The following is a 6,242-nucleotide window of genomic DNA, read 5'->3' as shown; positions in this document are numbered from 1 at the left end:
AAAATGTCTTAAGCTCTATCTTACAACGTAATATCTGGAGTCGTTCGTAGTACGGAAAAAGAAGAGGCCTATGCATCCGGCATTGAACAACAACACCCCATAAACACCTTGAATAACAAACTTTATTTACATTCACGTACTCGGTGTGTCCTATTATCGAAACCACCGTATATCCGCATATTGGCCAAACTACGTCCAATATCGCGAACAATCTCTCCTACTACTCGTAATTCGCATACATACTAACTACGATCTTCCTCACGTGACCCCGCTCGATCTTCGAATCCGCCATTATAATTTTCCTCGTCCTCCATTTTCTCGTCCCATCTTACCGACATTTTCTCTCGACCAAATACGATCGGATCGAGTTACTAGGTTATAGCTCTTCCTATATGACCTATTCTCAGAAATATCGACGAGAAAAATCATTCCGGAAGATCCAGAAGTCGAGCATGAGCCATGATTACGATACACGTATACACATACGCTTGGGCAAATAATATAAAAATAATTCTGAGGTATTCTGCTCTCCTCGATAGTCGGAATTTTCTAACTAATTGGCAGATCACGTTCATCGTGACTTTCATCCTCGTAATGGCACCCGAAAGTGTTTTCTCACTGGGTGCCATTCGCGCCATTTTTCGTACTCGTCTTTTTGCTTTTGTTTGCCTCTCATTTACAACGGTTCCGTCTTTATTCTTCGTTTAGTCTGTCTTTTTTAAGTTCGCTTGTCGGTCTGAGCGCAGGCTAGCCTGCGACATTTAGGCACAGGGGAATTCCCGATCACCGGAGCGATGCGAATAGGGAGAAAGAGCAATCGGAGAGAATTGCGGACGCGCCATAATGGCAGTCGACCCTTCGCACGTGGAACTTTCTATGGAATTCGTATTTCCTTAATCTTAAAAGAACTCCACGGTTTAATCCGCGGGTTTGGGATCGAGTCCGAAAAACTGATGGAAAAAGATGTCAAGTTGCTTGAATTTCATTTCCAATCCATGGAATTTTGAATTCCAAAATATTTTTAATTCTTGCTCGCTTCTTTATTAATCGTTATCCTCGTTTGATTTATTCACTTTTGTAACTTTATGAATTTTATCGTGATATAAAATATTTTTGTTTTTATAACAATTGCCCAATTTTTGAAGTGTAATATTTAATTTATTTTTGTTTCACTTGACTTCTTTTTCATCCAATTGTATCTAATTATCGCATTATAGCTAATTTGACGAGTTGCTAAATATTATGTTTGATATCGTTGAGCCTAGAATTCGCAGTGTACCTATTACACTAGTTTTCAGAATGTAATATTTAGATTATCGACATTTAGATACCGGGTGAACAGAAAATAAGGATGAAAGGATGAGAATCTTTTCGAACTCGGATTTCTGCATTTTCGTGAAACCTCTTCTTCGTATGACATATGCGTATCGAATTGTAATTATGAATTACGCGATTAATTATGAAAAAATACTTCTTAATATCTACCAACATTGAAAACAATGGCGTAGCTGCTTAAATTTTAAATACCACGAATCCCGAAAGCGTTCCAATTGCTTCGCAAACTTTTCCCTGTTTACTTTCGTTCTCGAGGCTTTTTGACAATTCGACGCACGAAGAGTCGAAATCTCGAAAGATCCAAAGCACTCGACAATACCCTAGCAAGGCGTTGATTACACAAAATAACTCTTTTCTCAAGCATTCGTACCTGAAATGTACTTCTTAATGTCGATGCTCTTCTTAAACAAGCATATTTGCTTTATACCCGTGTTTCTTTTTTTTTTCTTTTTTTTTTCAATTTACAGCTGTACAGTCCTCTGGAGTGTTCTTTTGCAACACTCGACATCTTTCATCGACAACCAAAGTCAGCAAATGAGAATTGCAATTTGTCAAAATTGTCCACCATTCTAAAAGCGTTACACAATCGCCAATTACACAATATTTATCGTATGTACACGAAAAAGAATTTTAAAAATTGCACAAAGTGTATTAAATTCTGCAGTGTACCAATATCAGACTCAGTTGCAAATTTCGTGAATTTCGAAAGAAGGTTCATTCGTCACGAATTTCGTCGAATAATAAATTTTCTCGAATTATGTCACGAACTTCTCGAATTTCGAAGAAGCTGTGCTGCAAATTTTAAAACGCGAAAGAATCGTTCCATTCTTTTCTTCGTATCTATTTTCTGCGTGGTTCGCGCAGAATTCTGAATTTTCGAATTTGGAACGCTTTACAAACAGCGGTAATTTCAAACGTGTCATCGACAGTGACGTTGATTGTCGTAGATGTTAAGATAAAAAACCCCATGCGTCCAATTTGCTTCACTCGACGTTATAATCACAAAGGAATGTTGGAATTTAACGTCGCAAGCATGCTCTTCGTTTATTATCGTCACAACGCTTGAACAGGCACATTATCTTCGCCATCTTGCTTCTCAACGTTAACCTTCTCGACACTGTTAAAACAAGAACTATCAGAGCAGTTAAAACGACCAATTTAATCCAAGAAATTCTTCCACGAATAATGATAACGTGTTGGATCATTATTCTCTGATCGATTAAAAAATTCGGAGAAAGCTTTCCACGATTTTCCAGGAAAAATATCAGTGATCATCTTTTACTCTCGTCAGGTATATTTCTAAAAATTCGTCGTGTTAACTGCTCTGATAGGAATATGATACCTACTGGTTACTATGGTCGACAGTTTGCAACGCAGTTTGCAAACGGATGAATGTTTTTACAATCACCTTTCCTGTACGTATTCTCCTCTTTTTAGAATGCAGCTTTGTTAACCCTTTAGTGCTTCTTCAAATGCACATACACTATACTGCACGTTACATGTACAGTAAAATTGCAAGATCCTGCAATCAGCAAAATCGTGCAATGCTATTTTATGTAAATTAAAGTAGCATAAATTAACACACTGCAGATACGTAACATGCACTCGCCACACTAATATCGTAAATTATATTTTTGATACATTAGAACTGATTTAAAAGAAAAATATTATTTTTGGAAAATGGTTGAGCACCAAAGGGTTAATCATTCCTCGAACCTCTCATTTATAAAGGCATTTCACGATCGAACCACGATGTGGAATTCACAAGAAAATGCTCACTTTTGTCATAGATTCATACATGGAGAATATAACGATACCGTGAATTCTCATTTAATCGATCACACGATGATTATGATTACAGGTTGTAAAACAGTGATGAAAGTTCGGCTAAAAATGGTGTCGGACGATCGGTACGATCGGCCAGAAAGTGAAATCACGAGTTTCTAATTGCGGCAGGGTAATCACTGAATTCATACTATAGTAAAGGTGTAGAAGTCGTTGTTTCAAAATCATATTACATCGTCTAATTTTGTACTCTATTTTATGCAGTTTCCTCTCTGCTTTGGAAATTCCAACATTTCCATTCGGTTAATTGGCTGAAGTTTCGTCTAAGTCGGTAATGTAATTTAAATAGAGACGAGGTTACTTGTCTTCAAGTATATGCAGAATTTATTAGAATATTCTTGGCGAGGAGCAAAGGATGTCGTTATTGTTTTAATTGGACTTCGTTAATTAGTCAATTTCCTAAGTTTCAAGCTTATCTTTTCGTATTTAGATACACCCTGTGCAATGGCGTTTGTTTTCTCAAACGAACACCAACGTCGAGACATTAAAATTGACAAAAATTCCTAATTTACCTGAATCTAACATTTTGCAAATTAATTGCAAGTGCAAGACAAAATTTCTCATTTGGCCAGCTTTTGCGAAGATCCACATAGACCTTGTTCTCGCTTGAATAATCCTCAAATTAAACATTCTGAAATATTCAATAATAATCAACCCAACTATTGGATCGAGCAGATATGCAAGTACTACTAGGAAATTATTTTTACACCTACTTAATTTGACAATAAAGGTTGGCAGTAATCGCACTTCACGTTATGCGAGCAGTAACTCATTCGAATTCAATGATTACCCCAAATAATTGTTATTTTCGTTGCATTACATTACACCCTAGTACTTCTTAAATAATTCTATATGATCGAACAAGCTGAACCACTTTGTCTTCGCGCAGACAGCTCTCGCTGAAATATCGAATTTCGGCGGAAAAGAAAAAAGATTACAAAAAAAAAAAAATATTACAAACAAAATACAGCCAATTAGTTTAATCTCATAATAACAGTAACAATAATAATAATAATAGTAATTGTGAAATATAAATTTGAAGGAGGAAATTAAATACGAAAGACCGTGCGAAATTTATCGTTAGAAAATATTTCTAAATATTCTCGAACACGCACGAGCTAATTTTCTTCTCGTATAAACCAAAGCGTTATTTCATTTTATTCTCAAATAAAAAAATAAAATCATTTCCATTTCTCTTAGATTCGAATCGTTTATAATCTTTTCTATCTAATTTCCTCAAGGTTTTCCTCAATTTTTATAAACTATAAAAGTGCCTTGTACAAAGACACCACTCTTGTTTATCGATATACCAAATATCAATGTTATAGACGAATTTGTACATAAGGTTACATCATGCTTCCACTAATCAGGATAATAAGGAAATAAACTTTTGCTATTATTTTAAATCAATTTCGAATATATTAATTGTGCGAGTAATCGAAATTGAAATACCTGGTCTCTGTACCTTTGCTATCGCGAATTGAATAAGGTCACGCAATGAAATTGACACACGACACGGAGTTGGGCGTCGTTTCGACGAATTTTCGTTTCATTAAATTCGTAAATCAGTCATAAAATTAATACATCAGTCGTCAAATAATAACAAGAACGTAACTTCTAATATAACATTCTCCGCATTAACCTAAACACGCTTACGTAAACTCAAACCCCCTTTTCGCAAAATAAAGAAGAAAAGAAAATAGTCGAATTATAATACCAAAACAGGAACGGAAACTTAAACGTAAACAAAATTTTGCAATTCGAATCGAAATAAAAGGCTCCCGTTCTCGCAGTTTCTCATTTCTAAGCTTGCTACCGTCGAATTAGCTAATCAACTACATAATCGACGCTCAATTACAATTACATTCGAATAAGAAAATTCAGGATAAATTCCCTACCGATCAACCGAAAATACTGCCCAATTCTCCGCAGCTGCAAAAAGCACAACCGCTCGTCTCAGCAATCAGCAACAACTATGGCGAATCATCGAATCTATTACACGATATCTGAACGACCTACAATCGAAAGCAGTCTTTTAAATCGAAATTGAGATCGCACACGCACAGCGGCGACTGTCTTCAATCGAAAGGATTTCTGGAATCATTGATCACTCATAATCATAACGAATAAATTCACAAAGTGAAAGACTCGTGTCAAAAACGACCCTAGTCAATTTTGCCAAGCTTTCGCGTGATAATGCATTCTGATAATCAAAAATAACAGTCGGATCATTATCGAATCGGTATTACAAAAAACGCCATATTTCCTGAATTATAACATAACAAAACAATTAACTGATTGCATAAATAAAACAAGAAATCAAAGATGATATATCTGGAAAAATCAATGAAATCGTTAAAATTGACAAGGTCGATTTTGATATGTACCCTTCGATTTCCTATCGACGTGAAAATTAGCGAATCATGGTACGACATAACGGACGACGCTACAAAATACAGCGATCAAGGATTCTAACGCGGTTGTTAACCTCGCATAGCTCGCTCAACGATTCCATTTCTTTCGACCAGAATGATCTGTGTCGAAACTCGTATTCGCGAGTGTCGTATTACAATGAGGAAACTTATTGTCACGTAAATTTGGCACAGAAACTAGCGACGCGCCGCTGCGCGTGTGCTCCGAAGAGTCGTCTGATCGTAGGACACTCAGTGTGATGCTATTAAATATCGCCTAGAAATTTGCGTGAAGTCTCGATGAGCTATTAAACGGTTTGTATTATCACGATTCGCCAGCGCGTACGTTTCGAATGCCGGTTAAAAACGGAAAGTTTCGCTTTCTCCCTTCGTTCGGTCACGGTCGTCATACGGTTCGCTTTTCTTGCACGCTCGCTCGCAAGTTTTCGCGCTATTTACAACAGCAGTCGTCAGTTCGAACTCTTCTGGTAAAGGGGGAGGAAGGAAACGGAGCAACAACGTTCCTCGAAGAGTATATTCAAAGTGGAAGAAATGTAGCGCGGTTTTAGGTTAAGTCCGCAGTGGCGCCACCACATTAGGCGGGAACGCTCTGAGTTACACGATCTTCTACGTTCTACTACCACGGTGTCG

The sequence above is a fragment of the Eufriesea mexicana genome, unplaced genomic scaffold (assembly GCF_001483705.2).
Source record: "Eufriesea mexicana isolate 0111107269 unplaced genomic scaffold, ASM148370v2 scaffold172, whole genome shotgun sequence".
Taxonomy (NCBI): Eukaryota; Metazoa; Arthropoda; class Insecta; order Hymenoptera; family Apidae; genus Eufriesea; species Eufriesea mexicana.
The sequence above is the reverse complement of the archived record's forward strand: the minus strand, read 5'-3'. Positions refer to the sequence as shown.